The 21,757-nt window shown below is 46.3% G+C and overlaps 1 protein-coding gene across 5 annotated transcripts in view; it reads right to left on the reverse strand.

The window, feature by feature from the left end:
• The window catches only part of LOC132454752 (junction plakoglobin-like), a 24,492-nt gene extending 15,119 nt beyond the window's left edge, over nucleotides 1-9,373 (reverse strand). For 3 of the 5 annotated variants that reach the window (XM_060048306.1, XM_060048304.1, XM_060048307.1), the window contains exon 1: nucleotides 9,226-9,372. The gene's annotated coding sequence lies outside the window, so the exon portion shown is untranslated. Of the gene's footprint in view, nucleotides 1-9,225 lie in introns of all 5 variants that reach the window. The other 2 variants (XM_060048303.1, XM_060048308.1) reach the window with 1 other exon arrangement.
• Between the last annotated feature and the right edge of the window lie 12,384 nt (nucleotides 9,374-21,757).

Here is a 21,757-nt window from a genome sequence, read left to right on the forward strand (position 1 = left end):
CGGCGTGCGGGCCAACAGTGTTTCCACTGTACTAGCGCGCAGTGTTTAAGATGTTTTCTGGCTCTGGGGAGTGACTGGATTCCTCGCTGGTCACACAAAGGCTCAGCGCTGTGGTGTCTGTGTGACTGGATGCTTCTAGAACGAGTGCCACACAGGGTACTGAGTGGTGCTCTGACTGGCCGGTTGGAACCAGAGTTAAGCAGAACCATTCAATGGCCGCTTGGGACTATTGTGTCCGATGCCAAAATGGCTAGAGTGAAGATGCGCAGTTTGTTTTTCTGCCCGCATAAAACCTGATAATCATGTTTAAACTATCCTACTTTAATATATATTGTTTCAGTGCCACAAATGATTGACAGCTATTAAAGCAGATGTTTTAGAAAAATGTAACTTCTTCTCTGCATCAGTGATAGTGTGCATCTTGCAGTGGAACCCGTTAGTTTAACTTCTCGTTCAATCCTAAACTCACTCAGATAAACAAACTTTTAACACTACAAATGGCTGCAGGCTGCCCAGTTCTACGCCCGGAGCTTCGTACGAAGGAATGCTCTAGATAGAAGAACGCTTTGGAAAGCTCTAGAAGAAGGCACTAGAAAAAAGCTCTAGAAGGTTTTAGAAAGCTCTAGAAGAAGGCCGAGCACCACAGGACATTATCAAACGCCCGGAGCGTCGTTATCTACGCGGCCCTTGGCTAACCTCCCCAAACACATCGGGGCCCGATGTGTTTAATCTGCTATTTTAAATATATTCCCCTTATCTTAAAAGCCCTTCTGCATTCCCCATCCATCCCCACAGAAGACTCGTACTCAGCAGGGAGGGGGAGCGCAGAGGGAACCCGGCCTACCACCAGGGCGTTCAGCAGGGAGGGGAGCGCAGAGGGAACCCGGCCTACCACCAGGGCGTTCAGCAGGGAGGGGAGCGCAGAGGGAACCCGGCCTACCACCAGGGCGTTCAGCAGGGAGGGGAGCGCAGAGGGAACCCGGCCTACCACCAGGGCGTTCAGCAGGGAGGGGGGGCGCAGAGGGAACCCGGCCTACCACCAGGGCGTTCAGCAGGGAGGGGGAGCGCAGAGGGAACCCGGCCTACCACCAGGGCGTTCAGCAGGGAGGGGAGCGCAGAGGGAACCCGGCCCTACCACCAGGGCGTTCAGCAGGAGGGGAGCGCGGAGGGAACCCGGCCTACCACCAGGGCGTTCAGCAGGGAGGGGGAGCGCAGAGGGAACCCGGCCTACCACCAGGGCGTTCAGCAGGGAGGGGAGCGCAGAGGGAACCCGGCCTACCACCAGGGCGTTCAGCAGGGAGGGGAGCGCAGAGGGAACCCGGCCTACCACCAGGGCGTTCAGCAGGGAGGGGGGGCGCAGAGGGAACCCGGCCTACCACCAGGCGTTCAGCAGGGAGGGGGGGCGCAGAGGGAACCCGGCCTACCACCAGGGCGTTCAGCAGGGAGGGGGGGCGCAGAGGGAACCCGGCCTACCACCAGGGCGTTCAGCAGACGCCATTATCCAAAGCCAATCACAATAAGTACACATGTCAGAAGAAAGAGAAACGACAATACATCTCCGTCGTTACAGTAAGGCTGTTCGTAGAACCGAGGGAGGGACAAGCACTAACAATCACTAGGTTAACCCATTCCCCGTATACAACAAAGATAGCGAGGAGAAGATGCGACGTCTACGGGGCCAAAGGGATGTGGGTGTGGCTCCACACATTCCGCTCACTAACTACATTTAGAATTGGTTTGCTTCTGATCCCCTTTTCATGAACAAAATGCAAACCAATGTGGTTGTTGAAGAGGTACGATGTAAACTGGTGCTTAATCTGTTGTGAGGCCGTTGATACCATCCAATAAAATCGCTTTTATCAGCAAGGATAAGTAGCACATTCCCGAATCCTGACGCATGATGAGGATTTCTTTCAGCTATGAATATAATAACAGTAGTTGTGTTTGCCAAGAAAATGTGCTCGCTCTCTCTCTCTCTCTCTCTCTCTCTCTCTCTCTCTCTCTCTCCTCTCTCTCTCTCTCTCTCTCTCTCTCTCTCTCTCTCTCTCTCTCTCTCTCTCTCTCTCTCTCTCTCTCTCTCTCTCTCTCTCTCTCTCTCTCTCTCTCTCTCTCTCTCTCTCTCTCTCTCTCTCTCTCTCTCTCTCTCTCTCTCTCTCTCTCTCTCTCTCTCTCTCTCTCTCTCTCTCTCTCTCTCTCGTAACGGGTGATCAGCCCACTGGCTGCTTCAGTTCACCAGCTCGAGCCGCCGGTTGGGGTTGGTAGCGACGGTCACCAATAGGTTCCAGTACTCCTGATACTTCCTGATTCCCTTTCAGCGTTGTTATTGACAACGTGTACCCTGCTCTGCGGATCAATGGAGTCGTTATCCAGAGGCCTCGGCCGGACTCGGTTAATGACTGACACCCTGACTGCACCTTGATCCCAGCTTCACAAGAGTGAAAGTACAACGCAGATAGGAAGTCCAATAAATAAAGGAGTCCTCTCTGGCGGCCAGCCGGTCAGAGCCCTGGTGTGACATTCTGAGGGCACTCGGTACACCCCCCTCCCCGCGTGTCACTCCTCCTCCTCCTCCTCCTGAATACTTCATCACATCCCCGCCGTGTTCCTACGAGCCCCTCCCCTCCCAGCCAGCGAGCGAGCGAACACAACGCTTCGCTCAGCTATGTCTCAGAGTGACTGACCGCTGGGACGTTCCACCAGTGACCGGGAAACGAGTGAGAGGAGACGGATCCCCCCCCGTCCTCCCTCATTCCCCCGCGGGGCGCGTCCTGATAACACCCGTGTGCTGCGCAGTGCAGTATGCGGGCGAGGCCCTCTGCTCAACACACCTTACAGCTGAAACGGTGAACGGAGTGCATTCATACTGCGCTTTTCTAACCAGCGGCCGCTCAAAGCGCTTTACAACACTGCCTCACATTCACCCATTCATGCACATCCCCCCCCCGACGGCGGAGTCAGCCCCGCAGGGCGACAGCCAGCTGGTCAGGAGCAGTCAGGGTGAGGCGTCTCCCTCAGGGACACCTCGGCACTCAGCTAGGAGGAGCCGGGGATCGAACCAGCGACCTTCTGGTTACCAGCCGACCCGCTTTTCCTCCTAAGCCACATGCACCCCTGAAGACCTTTTGACATGACGTGTGCGGCCGTGTCTGGACGCGAAGAGAGAGAGGAGTTGAGAAATCCATGGTTACACAAACGCACTGGCACGCCCTGAACCAGCCTGCCACGCCCTGAACCAGCCTGCCACGCCCTGAACCAGCCTGCCACACCCAAATCCACGGCTCCGAGGCAGGCAGAACAGGCATGTAGTCTGTTAACCGCCCCCCCAACCCCCAGAAACTGAATTTGTCCACAGATGAAAGCGTGCAAGTAGTGGTTTTTCTCAATACTTATCTCTCAGGACCAAACTTGTGTTCGATGAAAGAACAGTCAGCCATGCGTTAGCATGTGGTGCTCTGAGGGCAGCGGGGTGGGTGGGGGGGTTTACTCTGTTGGTGTTGCTGTGATTATCGTGTCCTTTCAGTGTCTACGTGGTGCATTGTATTTGTTGGAGTAGTGCATGTTGTACTGTGCCCTGTCTTGATGTATTTACTGTCCTGTTGATGTATGTTGTTGAGTGTTGTTGGTGGTGGGGGACAACAGTGAGGCTTTCTTTACATTCCGGTTAACTCTATCATCAGTCTGACTCATGCCTCGCTCGTTATGGGCGGAGCTTCCAGACAAACCAATCTCTCAGGTCAAAGTTCAGCTCCAAAAGGAAGTAAACAACTACAAGGATTCACTCATTCATTATTCATCCCATCAGAGCCATCTCTAAATAAAGAATAAACCGTGTAAAGTAGCTGTGAGAGTTCAGTGTGCTGCATTAGCTGAGTTAAGTGCACGCCACTTAAACCGTCTGGGACTGAACTAAACACACGCTGGGTGTGTCCACCCGGGCATTAAAAGAACTGCTCTGATCAGGAGCTGGATCAGGGCGGATACAGAGAGGAGGAAGAGGAGGAGAGGAGGAGAGGAGGAAGGCGTGGGGGCGACTCCCTGTGGGCGACTATCGGGGAATCAAAGGGGAAGGGGGCGGCGGTCTCAGGGGAGGAGGCGGTCAAGTGCAGGGGGTCGGATTACAGGAGAGGGGGAGAAAGGGGGTGTGACACAGAAAGGGGGAGGAAGGGGAGAGAGGGGGCGTGGCCACGGCGGGACTAAACATCAGCTGCACAATGGGCGGTTCACAGGAGGGTACAGAGCCGTCAGAGTCCGACACATAAAGAGCCTTTAGTGAGTTTCAGGGGAGAGCCGCCAAGAGGCCGATAGTTAAACCCCCCCCCCCCCCCAGGGCGGTGGTGCGGGGGGGTTAACACATCACTGAACACCCCTCACATACGTGATTGCATTTAACAATAGTACTACTTAGCATTCTGTAGCGTCTTATCCTGGCTGTCTCTGTTGTACACGGGTAGTGGTTAACCTAGTTATAGTTAGGGCTTGGCACTTGGTTCTATGAACGTCCTCACTGTACCCACAGAGATATATTGTTGTTTCTCGTTCTTCTGACAAATGGACGTATTGTAAGTGGCTCTGGATAGAAGCGTCTTCTGAACGCCCTGAAGGTAACTGTTGGTATTGAGGACGGTGCATAGAAAAGGAAACCAGCGGAGAGAGAGACGGACCGGAACCCTCTGGTGGAGCAACCAGCGGCCGTCCCCGGAACGCTAAAGAGGAACCGAGGACTGAACTGGGAGGGAACCAGTCTGGTGACACCACACAGAGAGAGCAGCTTTATCTGCTCGCTGAGGTCTGCTCACGTCCCGTTGGATGCTCTGGGTCTGAGGGTTGGATGCTCTGGGTCTGAGGGTTGGATGCTCTGGGTCTGAGGGTTGGATGCTCTGGGTCTGAGGGTTGGATGCTCTGGGTCTGAGGGTTGGATGCTCTGGGTCTGAGGGTTGGATGCTCTGGGTCTGAGGGTTGGATGCTCTGGGTCTGAGGGTTGGATGCTCTGTTTCCACTTATCTTAACGCAATCAGACAGGTGATGAATATTTTAGGAAGTGCATGTGTTAGTGCTGCTGCTAGGGGTGTGTGTGTGCGTGTGCGTGTGTGTGTGCGTCACGATGACTGGACGAGTGTTCAGGTCTAAACTAGCTCGTGGAGATGAGACCTATTGTCCGAAATAACCGATCACATCGCTGTATCCTTACGCCCTTCTGTTCCTGCGAGCTCCACCCTCGTTGACGAGCCTCCCTACCCAAAGGCAAACACGAGCAGTACTCTGCTGCTGAGCACTGCCAGCCCCACCCTCACCCTCTCCCTCTCCCTCACCCTCACCCTCTCCCTCTCCCTCACCCTCTCCCACCAGGGTGAGACTGTGGGCTGAGCGAGTCGGTTACAGAGACGCTGAGAGGCACCGCAGGACTCAACACACAGTGTGTCTCTATATGCACGTCTGTATCTATGCTCGCTGTATCTATGCTCGCTGTTTGTGTACGTCGGTCTGTCCCTATACTCTGTATGTCCGTCTGTGTCTCTGTGTGTGTGTGTCCGTCTGTCTCTATAATCTGTGTGTATACATGTCTGCCTGTGTCTCTATACTCTGTGTCTGTCTGTGTCTCTATACTCTGTGCGTGTCTGTCTGTGTCTCTACTCTGTGTGTCTGTCTGTGTCTCTATACTCTGTGTGTCTGTCTGTGTCTCTATACTCTGTGTGTCTGTCTGTGTCTCTATACTCTGTGTGTCTGTCTGTGTCTCTGTACTCTGTGTGTCTGTCTGTGTCTCTTTACTGCGTGTCTGTCTGTGTCTCTTTACTCTGTCTGTCTGTGTCTCTTTACTCTGTGTGTCTGTCTGTGTCTCTATACTCTGTGTGTGTCTGTGTCTCTATACTCTGTGTGTCTGTCTGTGTCTCTATACTCTGTGTGTCTGTCTGTGTCTCTGTACTCTGTGTGTCTGTCTGTGTCTCTATACTCTGTGTGTGTCTGTGTCTCTATACTCTGTGTGTCTGTCTGTGTCTCTATACTCTGTCTGTCTGTGTCTCTTTACTCTGTGTGTCTGTCTGCGTCTCTACACTCTGTGTGTCTGTCTGTGTCTCTATACTCTGTGTGTGTCTGTGTCTCTATACTCTGTGTGTCTGTCTGTGTCTCTATACTCTGTGTGTCTGTCTGTGTCTCTATACTCTGTGTCTGTCTGTGTCTCTATACTCTGTGTGTCTGTGTCCCTTTACTCTGTGTGTCTGTGTCTCTTTACTCTGTGTGTCTGTCTGTGTCTCTTTACTCTGTGTGTCTGTCTGCGTCTCTATACTCTGTCTGTCTGTGCCTCTTTACTCTGTGCGTGGAAGTGCACCACAGACCAGTTAAGCGACTGTAACGCTTGTGTTTTGAGGCAGAGCTGGAGAGTGGCTGACAGACAGAGACTCCCTAACATTCTTGGGCGTGCTGAGGCATCAGGGAGACGCGACAGACATTCATGAAGGAATACTGGAGGACTCAGCCGACAGTCTGGACGCTGTGCGCGGTGTGTGCGTGGTTAACAGTTCTGACCGGGTACCGGTTGTGGAGCTCGCTATCAGAATACAGAAAGGACCAGAACTGGGAGGGGGCGGGGCATTGTGTCTGTTTCACAAAGAGAGAGCTGTCGCATTCAATTATTAATTAAACTGCGGTTAACGGGAGCCTTGGGGTGAGTCAGTGTGGAGGGGTGAGAGTGGAGGGGTGAGGAGGAGTGGAGGGGTGAGGAGGAGTGGAGGGGTGAGGAGGAGTGGAGGGGTGAGGAGGAGTGGAGGGGTGAGGAGGAGTGGTGAGGAGGAGGGGTGAGGAGGACGGGTGAGTGTGGAGGGGTGAGAGTGGAGGGGTGAGGGGTGAGGAGGACGGGTGAGAGTGGAGGGGTGAGAGTGGAGGGGTGAGAGTGGAGGGGTGAGAGGGGTGAGAGTGGGTCACTGGGAGCTAGCTCAGCTTCACGTGGCCGCGTCAATGAGCCGGTTGGGACGTGTCGTCATGACGACTGAGGCCTCACAGAAACACGACCAGGAATTCAAAAGAGGACCAAAGATAAGATACAATCTGTTTACAGTAAAGGACGTCGGCCTCGGCTGACTGTCAGTCAGTACGAGCGGCCTGCCCTCTGCGGACCGCATGCCCGTTCCTTCAGGGCTCGCGGCCGCTGGTGAAGATGAAGACGGGGTTGATTAAAGATCTGCTGGAGGCCGATCTCGTTATCCACGGAGATCCCTCGGTAATCTGCTGGAACTCGACTCCTCCCAGATCACGGCGGTGCCACCACACACTACCTTCCCTCTCGGTGGGAAACCCTACACCTGGTCTCCACGGCAACACGTCAACATACGCGTGTCCATGTGGTTCGGAGGTAGACCACACAGCGCTCTGAAGCGAGGCGCCTCCCGTCAGCGTGCTCAACAACACGGAATTAAACCCAACAAGTCAAGACAAAGAAGACTCAGAGATTCATGCAGTAATCCCCCCCCCCCCTATTTATAAACCAGACGATCTCTGAGACCTTTCACTGCTAATGTAGGACAATATTCCAGAATTAAGTCAGAGTGTGTGCGTGCGTGCGTGTGAGTTGAGGATTATCATCAGTGGGACCACAGCTGTAGCTGCATGACCAGTCACCAACCTCAAGCCCCAATCCCCCCCCCCCCCCACCCCCCCCAGCGTGGCAGGCACCCAGGGCCAGCTTGCTAAAAGGCTCCAACTGGCAGGATTGCACTGACATGCAGTTTTCAACATGACATACTTTAACCACCTCGGCCGGGAGGAACGAGGTTCCCGGTAGAAGAGAGGAATGTGAATGTGGTGACGCTTCAGACAGCAGGTGGCCTGCAGGTGTCTGCTATGAACTACAACCACAATGTACACTCTGTTTGACCACCTTTAATATAACAGCCGCAGGAGTTCCATCTGTTGACTTACTATTTGTATGCCGCCTGTTTGTAATTGTCACTACTGTCCTCGTGACTCTAGTGGGGACAAATGAAGATCAAACGTTGGCCTGTGAGCCCTGAGACTGACCTAATCTTCTAAAGCGGATGAATGGGAATTGTGTCAATTTCTTGTTGGATTTACTCATGAAATAAAGAACGACTCAGAAACATTTCCTCCCGCCCCTGGGCCAGATAGCAGAAGAGCGGTGATGCAGACTTATGGGAGTTGTGAGTCAAGTTGAGCGTAAAGACAACGAAATCAGGAGGGATTTGGCAACAACTCAAGGCATCATCGGGTCCTTACCGGAGCTGACGACAACAGTGATGCAGAAGAAATGGAAGTTCGGGGACAGTTGTGAATGATCAGGGAGACTTCAGAGTTTCATTACTCATCGACACACATTCTGCATGTGGAAGCATGTCTACGCCCCGCCCAAGCTTCAACACAACATGGAGAGAGACCAACGGGGGTCACGACGCACCAACCGGTAATCAATTCAAAAGTCAACCAGGAGGGTCAAATCCCTCGTTGGTGAATAGGTGAGCATAGGTATAGTATAGGTGAGCGATACCTTAAGACCACACAAGCACATACTGGTGTTCGCACCGTCATTTACTATCAAGCCAAGATCATGCCATATCTTTAATTAAAAAAATATTTCCAACATATTTATGCCTGCACTTGGTTCATGACGCACGATACAGTTCAAATCAATGTATTATAAAATAACACGCATCACTATTTTCTTTGTTTTACTAAAAAAGAGTTTGAACATAGTGCGCGTATAACAACCAGAAGACTCAACTTGGTTTCCCCTGAAGCGCAGCGGGACTCGAACCAGCCCGCTTCTGTTCACCAATAAACTTTCCCAGTCTGTTGACGTTCAGCTGATCGAGTCAAACCAATCCATGCCTCACGGTACAGGTCTACCCCATTACGCAGACTGGTTCCCCCTGTAGCCCGTATAGGTTGTATGAGTTTCGGGGTGATTCCACTTTCTCGCCGTCCCACAACTACTACTACAAACTCTGGTTCTACGCTGCGCCCGGCTGGCCCTCGGCATGCGGAAATGGGGCCCCAACAGTGTAGGTTCAGCGAACAGGTAGATTGTATTTCACAAAACCCACAAAGTATCACCTAAAGTATCACTCATGGACATTTGCGGCAGTAGTGAGTATATCAGCGAACTCCAAACAACTCACACAATAGAGAACAACACAAACCACAAAACAGTTAAATTCGCCGTAAGGTACATGAAACGAATCCGTGCACATTTCTAAACTAAACCAAGTCGATGAAACATACCTTTTCGCAGTTTAAAGGGAGGTTGCAGATTACTCCAGGTTCGTGTCGGCTCCACAGACTGTCTCTCGCGCTGCGTCGACGCTCCGCTGAACAATGAGTAGAAGCGTCACCACGGGGAGCTCCGCCCCCTTATCCCCCCCCCCCCCCCCCCCCGTGACCCCACCCTGCCGGGGCGCTGGGACGGTAGGTGGTGTCCCTCGAGATGGAAACAACAACACAGCGGGTTACAATTACTTTATTGGAGGTTTAAATTCAACATCATGTGCGTAACATGTATGCGTAAAATGGTGTTTCGAATTAAAACGTGCGTTTGCGTCCCGGGTCCGCTGGGTGCTCCACTCACCTGAGGGGAGAGTGGCCACACCTTGGTAACTTGACAAGCCAGACGCATGACGCACGGAAGTCGGGGAGCTGTCGAACAACTCATTCTGTCCTTCCCATCGAAGTATAAACATGATAGACAGGCCTGTAGAGTAGACACTGTATCGGAGCACTGTGGAGGGGGCAGTCGTTTATACATTACAGCTCATCGTTTGGGCCATTACCTCACCGTTGCGTTGTTGCATTGGTTTATTCACTTGATTAATCATAGATCTTTTCAAAAAAGTTATTCGCCTGCTCGTTCAACTATTGGTATTCTTATCTTAACAATGATCAATAATCATATATTAAAAATATTGATATTATTATTATTATTATTATTATTATTATTATTATTATTATTATTATTATTATTATCATTAGTATTATTATTATTATTATTATAATATTATTATTATTAATAATAATAATAATAACAATATAGACCGAAATGTAACTTATATATAATTTTTATAATTCATTGTCTTTATTATTTTCCATGTTTCGCCTGCCTCTTAAAGCTGGCAGGTATACCTCTATATGAAATAAAATGAAAAAACAATATGAATATTTCAAAGTGGCATCCGGTTCATTTAATTCCCTTGATTAATGGATTCATTAATCTTTGATTAATCATTGGATGTTCATTTGATTCAGTGCTACAAACTGTCTCTATGGAGTGAAGACAGGTGTGAGCCTAAAAGCTTCAGACCTATCATCAACTGCGGAACCAGTCCAAAAGTCCAAACCAGTCCAAAGTTAGAGGATAATAAGTCAGAATGACCATTATACAAGAAGGCATATTACCACCACTGTAAACAGAACAGGAACAATTTGAAGAACGTTTACAACAACAATTATTACACATAAAGGGATTTCCAAGGAAACCCTAACACATAAACAGATAAAGACAATCAAACTAATCTTATCTGTTCTCTATCACCATGGCAACATAAACTGTCCATCCCATCATTGAAGAGATAAACACACAAGGTTTGTATAGCTGATACTAATACTATATATATATATATATATATATATATACTAGATACTATAGATATAGCCTACTATAGATACTATTTATAGATACTATATATAGATACTATACATAAACCCAGAGATCTTAAGATCTAGAGAGCTCTGTCCAAAGCCACCCGGGGCAGCTCAAACTTGTTTTGATGATTTCCTTTAAGATAGCCGGCGGGTTTATGAGTAATGAACCAAGTACCCAGAGCATCACGTCTGGTTGGTGCTCCTGATGGGGTTTGGGGGTTCAAACCATCACGTCTGGTGGGTGGTGCTCCTGATGGGGTTTGGGGGTTCAAACCATCATGTCTGGTTGGTGGTGCTCCTGATGGGGTTTGGGGGTTCAAACCATCATGTCTGGTTGGTGGTGCTCCTGATGGGGTTTGGGGGTTCAAAGCATTACGTCTGGTTGGTGGTGCTCCTGATGGGGTTTGGGGGTTCAAACCATCACGTCTGGTGGGTGGTGCTCCTGATGGGGTTTGGGGGTTCAAAGCATCACGTCTGGTGGGTGGTGCTCCTGATGGGGTTTGGGGGTTCAAAGCATCACGTCTGGTTGGTGCTCCTGATGGGGTTTGGGGGTTCAAACCATCACGTCTGGTGGGTGGTGCTCCTGATGGGGTTTGGGGGTTCAAAGCATCACGTCTGGTTGGTGGTGCTCCTGATGGGGTTTGGGGGTTCAAACCATCACGTCTGGTGGGTGGTGCTCCTGATGGGGTTTGGGGGTTCAAAGCATCACGTCTGGTTGGTGGTGCTCCTGATGGGGTTTGGGGGTTCAAAGCATCACGTCTGGTTGGTGGTGCTCCTGATGGGGTTTGGGGGTTCAAAGCATCACGTCTGGTGGGTGGTGCTCCTGATGGGGTTTGGGGGTTCAAAGCATCACGTCTGGTGGGTGGTGCTCCTGATGGGGTTTGGGGGTTCAAACCATCACGTCTGGTGGGTGGTGCTCCTGATGGGGTTTGGGGGTTCAAAGCATCACGTCTGGTTGGTGGTGCTCCTGATGGGGTTTGGGGTTCCTGGGTGGAGAACCTGTTGCTTATACCGGCCTTAAAGATGGTCATTACCAAGGACTATAAAAAGAGTTGGCTCATTTCAATGTCATGTTGTACTTGTTCAACGCACGTACACTACACATATGCTGCTATGTTGTTTTTATCCACTCACCAGTTCTCTGCCTAGTAGTTTTTAATGTTGATCATGCAATAGTCGTTAAGTAAACACATAGCACATCCATACAATGAATACTATCTATCCCAATCACAATGAATACTATCTATCCCAATCACAATGAATACTATCTATCCCAAACACAATGAATACTATCTATCCCAAACACAATGAATACTATCTATCCCAATCACAATGAATACTATCTATCCCAAACACAATGAATACTATCTATCCCAATCACAATGAATACTATCTATCCCAATCACAATGAATACTATCCCAAACACAATGAATACTATCTATCCCAAACACAATGAATACTATCTATCCCAAACACAATGAATACTATCTATCCCAAACACAATGAATACTATCCCAAACACAATGAATACTATCTATCCCAAACACAATGAATACTATCTATCCCAATCACAATGAATACTATCTATCCCAATCACAATGAATACTATCTATCCCAAACACAATGAATACTATCTATCCCAATCACAATGAATACTATCTATCCCAAACACAATGAATACTATCTATCCCAAACACAATGAATACTATCTATCCCAAACACAATGAATACTATCTATCCCAAACACAATGAATACTATCTATCCCAATCACAATGAATACTATCTATCCCAATCACAATGAATACTATCTATCCCAATCACAATGAATACTATCTATCCCAATCACAATGAATACTATCTATCCCAATCACAATGAATACTATCTATCCCAATCACAATGAATACTATCCCAAACACAATGAATACTATCTATCCCAAACACAATGAATACTATCTATCCCAAACACAATGAATACTATCTATCCCAAACACAATGAATACTATCCCAAACACAATGAATACTATCTATCCCAAACACAATGAATACTATCTATCCCAATCACAATGAATACTATCTATCCCAATCACAATGAATACTATCTATCCCAAACACAATGAATACTATCTATCCCAATCACAATGAATACTATCTATCCCAAACACAATGAATACTATCTATCCCAAACACAATGAATACTATCTATCCCAAACACAATGAATACTATCTATCCCAAACACAATGAATACTATCCCAATCACAATGAATACTATCTATCCCAATCACAATGAATACTATCCCAAACACAATGAATACTATCCCAATCACAATGAATACTATCTATCCCAATCACAATGAATACTATCTATCCCAATCACAATGAATACTATCTATCCCAAACACAATGAATACTATCCCAAACACAATGAATACTATCTATCCCAATCACAATGAATACTATCTATCCCAATCACAATGAATACTATCTATCCCAAACACAATGAATACTATCTATCCCAAACACAATGAATACTATCTATCCCAATCACAATGAATACTATCTATCCCAAACACAATGAATACTATCTATCCCAAACACAATGAATACTATCTATCCCAAACACAATGAATACTATCTATCCCAAACACAATGAATACTATCTATCCCAAACACAATGAATACTATCTATCCCAAACACAATGAATACTATCTATCCCAATCACAATGAATACTATCCCAAACACAATGAATACTATCCCAAACACAATGAATACTATCTATCCCAAACACAATGAATACTATCTATCCCAATCACAATGAATACTATCCCAAACACAATGAATACTATCTATCCCAATCACAATGAATACTATCCCAAACACAATGAATACTATCTATCCCAATCACAATGAATACTATCTATCCCAAACACAATGAATACTATCTATCCCAATCACAATGAATACTATCTATCCCAAACACAATGAATACTATCTATCCCAATCACAATGAATACTATCTATCCCAATCACAATGAATACTATCTATCCCAAACACAATGAATACTATCTATCCCAATCACAATGAATACTATCTATCCCAATCACAATGAATACTATCTATCCCAAACACAATGAATACTATCTATCCCAATCACAATGAATACTATCTATCCCAAACACAATGAATACTATCTATCCCAATCACAATGAATACTATCTATCCCAAACACAATGAATACTATCTATCCCAATCACAATGAATACTATCCCAAACACAATGAATACTATCTATCCCAATCACAATGAATACTATCTATCCCAAACACAATGAATACTATCCCAAACACAATGAATACTATCTATCCCAATCACAATGAATACTATCTATCCCAAACACAATGAATACTATCTATCCCAAACACAATGAATACTATCTATCCCAATCACAATGAATACTATCTATCCCAAACACAATGAATACTATCTATCCCAAACACAATGAATACTATCTATCCCAAACACAATGAATACTATCTATCCCAAACACAATGAATACTATCTATCCCAAACACAATGAATACTATCTATCCCAAACACAATGAATACTATCTATCCCAATCACAATGAATACTATCCCAAACACAATGAATACTATCTATCCCAATCACAATGAATACTATCTATCCCAAACACAATGAATACTATCTATCCCAATCACAATGAATACTATCCCAAACACAATGAATACTATCTATCCCAAACACAATGAATACTATCCCAAACACAATGAATACTATCTATCCCAATCACAATGAATACTATCCCAAACACAATGAATACTATCTATCCCAATCACAATGAATACTATCTATCCCAATCACAATGAATACCATCTTCCCCATCACAATCACAATGAATACTATGTATATATATACCATCTATCCCAACACAATGAATACTATGTATATATATACCATCTATCCCAACACAATGAATACTATGTATATATATACCATCTATCCCAACACAATGAATACTATGTATATATATACCATCTATCCCAACACAATGAATACTATCTATATATACCATCTATCCCATCACAATGAATAATATGTATATATATACCATCTACCCCATCATAATGAATACTGTCTATAGATACTATCTACCCCATCACAATGTCAGGCCCTCGTGGCTCTGTGCCCTCGTGGCTCTGTGCCCTCCAGGCAGTGATCTGGGCCGCGGCTCCAGTGAGACGGGGGTCTTTCAGCCAGAGGCAGCCCAGGCTGATGTGATGTCGGCCCCACAGAGGCCCACTGTCCTGCCTCTCTTCCTCTACGCGCGCCTGCAGGAAGCTGCCCCATTGTCCTGGGAGAGGAAGGGGCCGTGCACGGCCAGACTACTGTATTGATGGAGAGGCCAGTGCATTATTGATGGCAGCTTCCAACTGGTAGACATACATAGACACACATACACACACGCAAGCACGCACGCACACACATGCAGCAGTCACAAATGCATGCATGAATGCTGGCGCATACACACACACACACACACACACACACACACACACAAACACACACACACACACACACACACACACACACACACACACACACACACACACACACACACACACACACACATACATACAATAGAACTCAGACACACACACACACACACACACACACACACACACACACACACACACACACACACACACACACACACACACACACACGCACACACACACACACTTACTCTAGTCTGTCAACTCAGGATGATTGTGGAACAATGGACAACAGAAGTATTGTTGGTCAACAATGGAAAGAAACAAGAAACAATTCTAATTGACGTGACTCAATTTAAGATATTTATTTATATACCCGTTTTGTCGTCGAACAGATTGTTGTAGAATTAATGATGACAGCTCAAAGGTTTATCCGCATCAACGTTGTTATTGCAAATGCAGGATATCTCTGCACTGCAGTGTGTATTTATAACACTAGGGGTCGACAGTGAGACGGTCTTAGTGCACTAAAGCTCCAAAGGTAAAGCGTAATGAAATAATAATTGATGAAAAAAAACATTATTTCAATGTGGTGTGTAATAATTCTGAATTTTCTTTTGCATTTCTTGTTCTTATACATTTCTGTAAGAGTACATTGTATTGCCATATTATTTTACTGACATATTTCTACATTTATTCCCAGTGCATGTTTTTTATAGTTTATACATATATTCTCAACCCAATGACACATTACTTAGGTAAATATTTCGCAATCTCTTAATTAGTTTTTGAGGCAATAGGCCTACTGCAAAGAACAATCATATGGAGCTACCAGATACCGCACATCATGTTGGCACTCATTATACTTCTAGGTTTCAATGTTACATATATTGTGATAAGAGAGGCTATGCATCGATTTAAGAATATATATATATATATATGTGTGTGTGTGTGTGTGTGTGTGTGTGTGTGTGTGTGTGTGTGTGTGTGTGTGTGTGTGTGTGTGTGTGTGTGTGTGTGTGTGTGTGTGTGTGTGTGTGTGTGTGTGTGTGTATTTGGTTTGGGCAAGGGGTTGATTTGAAGATTAGATCGACTGTATTCCAGTTCAAATTATGCTTTTACTTTATTAGTAGTAGTTCATGATTCCGGGTGTTAAACTACATCTCCCAGCAGCCCTTGCGTCGCAGTGAAATGACCACTGACACACAGACCGCGTCCTGACAGCTGAGCTCCAAGTTCTGCGGGAGGAAAGCAGTCAGCTGTGGCGACCCTGGACCAGCGGAGGACTTAAAGCAGTAAGTTACCACTAAGTTATCTCTGTCTCTGTCTCTATCTGCGGGGTCTCCACGCACACGTCAACATTAAGGGGTCCTGCTTTAGTTTTATTCAAACCAAACCCGATCCAAGGAGAGTTTCCATCGCCGGGGGGGTCGGAGGAGGAAGTGGACGATCCGCCCGCTTTAAATATATATATATATATGTGTGTGTGTGTGTGTGTGTGTGTGTGTGTGTGTGTGTGTGTGTGTGTGTGTGTGTGTGTGTGTGTGTGTGTGTGTGTGTGTGTGTGTGTGTGTGTGTGTGTGTGTGTGTGTGTGTGTGTGTGTGTGTGTGTGATATCTAGGTTTTGTTATAAGTTTGATATTTAGGTTAAATCAGATAGACATCTTAGCCTCTTGTATTATTGATCATTATCGATAACCACTTCCTCACTGCTTTCAGCCTTCCGATCACCAATCAATTGATCACATCAGCCAAGTGCTTTACTGTCAGTCAGAGATAGAGAGTGTACTGACAAAAGGCATAATAACTGGGTTTGTGTGAATATTAGACCTACCATTCATTCTCAACTATCAGTTCCAATACTGTTTTAATTGAACCTGTGAATCAGAATCCAAACCCAGTAAAGTGTGATCGTAGCCCCAGACTCTGAATCTGAATTAATTGCCAACACAATTATCTTGAGTAGTTTCATTGGGTCGCTATTTGGAAACTTTTTGCTACTGGAAATTGCAAAAAGGGAAGCAGTTGTTGTAACAACTGTAAGAACTCTGCTGTTTGTCCACAGACCAGATCCTGCAGAACATCTGGTCTAGATCAATAAGCAGTAGATCCTTTCTGAGGATCTTTCCTAACCTCTGCATGAAGTCAACAGTAGTGCCTGGGTGGATTGTTAACAAACACATTTCATTCATTATTTTCCATCCCTTGAAAATTATATCACTGTACCGAAAGTGATATAATTTTTCACGTACTTCTGACAAATGTACTTATTGTAAGTTGCTTTGGATAGAGTTAGTCTGCTAAATGTAAATGTAAATCATATGGAAAAAAAATACTATTTTTCTAAACAAATTGTGCTTATTCTGCCTGTTTAGTGATATGGTTAATATGAGCATGGTGTATGCATCTGACATGATAGCATAGCTACTTAAAACCTTCTTCATTGTCATGTTTGCGAGGTTGTTCTCACTACAGAGAGGCTGGGTAGAGTGTACAGGCCTCATCACTGGGCCAAACCATGAATGAAACCAATGCCTGTGACTCACACACATGTAGGAATGACTTCATGTCCCATACCACTCTGTCAAACACATTCTCTCTCTCTCTCTCTCTCTCTCTCTCTCTCTCTCTCTCTCTCTCTCTCTCTCTCTCAAGGGCGGCATTTGGCTCAGGAGGTAGAGCGGGTCGACTGGTAACCAGAGGGTCGCTAGTAGGGCCCGACCGATATTGATATCGATTAAAAACAAAACCAAAAAAAAGCCTATAAAACGTAGTTTTTGATACCTTAAATATACTTTAAACACTTTTGACAAATCTGTGAATTGAATGCAGAACCTTTGAGTGTTTTAGAATACATTTACAGTCAAAAATTAGTGTAATGTAAAATGTAAAATAAATAACTAACTCCCAATGTGCTGCGCTCGTGAGCAGTGACTAACACGTGCGTGCTGAGCAGTATGGTCTCACCGTTAGAGTCTACAGTATAACAAATTAACATGGCCTGGGACCTAAAGAAAAACAGGCACAACATGCTCAAACAACGCGTCTTGTGTACATTGGTGAGGTGAGCGCGCAGCTGCCTGAGCGAGCGTGCTTTCATGTTGTACGGTAAAATTCAATCTCCTCTTTTTTACTCCAGCTAAAGTTGTTAGTTAGCAGGCGAGTAGGAGCGCAATCTGCAGGATACTAATCGCAATAACATTTATAAAAAAATAAAAAAAATAAAAAAAATCGGTTGTAATCTGTGTCTTTTTGGCAGATGTTGATTATGTATATAATTATATATATAATCGGCCGATGAATCGGTCGAGCCATAGTCACTAGTTCGGCTTCTCCTAGCTGAGTGTTGAGGTGTCCCTGAGCAAGGCACCTCACCCTGACTCCGCCGTCGGTGTGTGGATGTGTGCGTGAATGTGAGGCAGTGTTGTAAAGGCACTTTGAGGGGCCGATGGTTAGAATAGCGACGCATAAATGCAGTCCATAAAAAAAAATTCTCTCATTCTTTCATAATGTGGTCTTAGCAGTTGAACCTTTTGAAGAGCATGCCGATATAAGCTGAGAAGCCTTCACGTCTTCATCCAGGCTCCCAGACCTCAGGGTTTGAACCCGGGTCTGAGGGCCAGAGCCTGCTCACACACAGAGCATGTTGCGGCCTCGCCCACTGACCTGACGGGCATCTCGAGCCTCTCTGGTATTTTGGTATTCACTCTCTCCCCTCTTTCTACTGATCACTGCTGATGGGTCTAGATATAGCTCCCCAGTTGTCAGAGTGGCTGCAGGGCCCTAAGAACTGACCTGCAGGATCTCCCACCGCAGACAAGTCTGTCTGTCTGTCTGTCTCTCACGCTCTGTCTGTCTGTCTGTCTGTTGTGCTCTCTCTCTCTCTCTCTCTCTCTCTCTCTCTCTCTCTCTCTCTCTCTCTCTCTCTCTCTCTCTCTCTCTCCTCTCTCTCTCTCTCAGGTCTGTATCGCTGCTGTCCGCTACCAATGGAGTCCCGTGTTTGTTCAGTTGAAGTCATCACATCTGCCTTTTGTCATCAGACCGGGCGTTTGCATTGTGACCTTGAACAAAATGGAGATCGTTTTATTATCGTTAAATTACATGTGCTTGGTGTTTCCCACAGCCACCTTATGTTTCAATGATCTCCAGACCCCACGCCTGGGTTTAGGGTCGGTAGTGCTTCATAACGGTGATGAATCTGGGTGTGCCGGCTTTTGGACGCTTATAAACTTTAGTAAGCGGCCGATTCCTTCCGTCTCTCCAGGTGAGTGTTATCATCAGTGTCTTATCAGGCTGTCTCTGGTGGAGACGTCTGTTAATGGTTAAGCCACACACAGCCCAGGAGCACTGTGGCTCTAAACAGGAACACCGCCCGGCCGAGCGCTAGTTCTGCTCTCTGTAACCTCCCAGACGGTCACATAGATTCACACGGTTGACTGGTAACCAGAAGGTTGCTAGTTCGATCCCCGGCTCCTCCTAGCTGAGTGTGGAGGTGCCCCAGAGCGAGACGCCTCCCCCTGACTGCTCCTGACCAGCTGGCTGTCGCCCTGCGGGGCTGACTCCGCCGTCGGGGCGTGAATGGATGATGAATGGGTGAATGTGAGGCAGTATTGTGAAGCGCTTTGAGCGGCCACTGGTTAGGAAAGCGTTATTAATGCAGTCGGTTTACCATTTACTTATTTCTGACCTCCTGGGTCTGATTAATGTTTGACAGTACATACATGCCGCTATGGAAACCTTTAACCACAGGGTTTATGCTTCTTAGGATGTCTTTAGAGTAACGACCAGACAACCAGATTGTGATTAAAAGGAGATCTGTATCTATGGCAACGAAGGGATGCTAGCTGTAGCTCGTTAGCATGTTTGGAACATGAATGCTGTGCTCTCGCTGTGACCTTTTGGGGTGTCAATTAACCTCATAGAGAGAGGCTGTTGATAGCCTCATAGAGAGGCTGTTGATAGCCTCATATAGAGAGAGGCTGGTAGAAGCGCCTGGTTGGGACTTGAAGGTCATTTGTTTTCATCAGTTCATCAGTTCCTCAGTTCCTCCCTTCACATATTTTGCCACTGTTGTGATATCAAAGTTGGTCCAACCTTGACTCCCACATTCTGAACACAAGCCTCCAGCTTTAGCCTTGATGAAAGGTTACAAAAAAGATTTATGCTGAAGTGGGTGATGATTAAAATGAACTAAACGTAACCCTTAATGAAATACATTTGTGTTCAAGCACACACACCTGGACGTAGTGCGTCTGTGTGTCTGTGATTGTGCGTGTGTTCAGCACAGCGTTCGGCCCTGCATACGTGCCTCAGCTCACACTCCTGGTTTAAAGGACGAGAGGATGACTCACCGGATCCGTCTAGATCGGAATGGAGCCAGGTGCTCATCTCTTAACCATAAAACAGACACACAACCATAACACACACACACACACAACCATAACACACATGGACACACATCCATAGCACACACACAGACACACAACCATAACACACAAAGACATACAACCATTACCCAAACACACAACCAAAACATAGACACAAACACACAACCATAACACACACACAGACACACAACAAAGACCCAGATCCAGACACACAACACAGACACAGACATCAGCTCATCCCAGATCCTAGCTTAAAGTTCACCTGGACAGTTTCCACATTGTCCATCAGCAACAATGTCACGACATAAGACAACTACATGTCCTCTCTCCAGAATTGTATAGTGGTTCTACATTCACATTCAGAGGATTTTGCTGACGCTTTTATCCAAAGCGACTTACAGCCAATCATTCACACATCCACACACCGACGGCGGAGTCGACCACGCAGGGCGACAGCCAGCTGGTTAGGAGCAGTCCGGGTGAGGTGGGTCACCTCGACACTCAGCTAGGATGAGCCGGGATCGAACTAGTAACCTCTAGTTACCAGCCGACCCTCTTCTACCTCCTCTTTACCAGCTCTATAAAGCGCTTTATGTATACCACATGAGCCATAAACACACTCTGACGTGAACTCACTCAGAGGTTATCATGGGAGCTGCTCTTGTGTGATATACAGAGTAGGTCTTCATTAATGCAGGGGTCTGCAGGACTATGTCGGAGAGGCTAAGAGCATTCGTAGACCTTAGTGCAGCTCTACCGGCCTCATCGTCTAATCAGAGTGTTCCCGGAACGCTCTTTAAAGAACTGAAGACCAGATGAAAGCATTGCTCTATTCATCGATGGTAAGACTAAGTTAGGAAACCAAGCTCTTAATCCACGGCCTCTTGGATCGCAGCCCAGACACTGGATTTAAATTGAATTGCTTTGAAGGAGAATCCAGTTTACTATGTTTTACAAAAGTTTATATCATAACCTAAGATATCCATTTACAAATTGCTAGCGTCAGCTGATTGTGTGCATTTAAGAGCATGATTATGATCAGCCTAATTACTTTTGTTCTTGTGATTGTATAAGTTGGGCAGACATTGGGTGTAAACTGGCCATGGTCCTTTCATGGCCAAGCACCTTCTAATGATGACTTACAGAGTGGCGAAGTCACGCCCCTTCCGGTAGAGCCCATGGGACCTATGAGATCGAAAAATATGAATGGGTTTCA

The sequence above is a fragment of the Gadus macrocephalus genome, chromosome 3 (genome assembly GCF_031168955.1).
Source record: "Gadus macrocephalus chromosome 3, ASM3116895v1".
Classification (NCBI taxonomy): domain Eukaryota; kingdom Metazoa; phylum Chordata; class Actinopteri; order Gadiformes; family Gadidae; genus Gadus; species Gadus macrocephalus.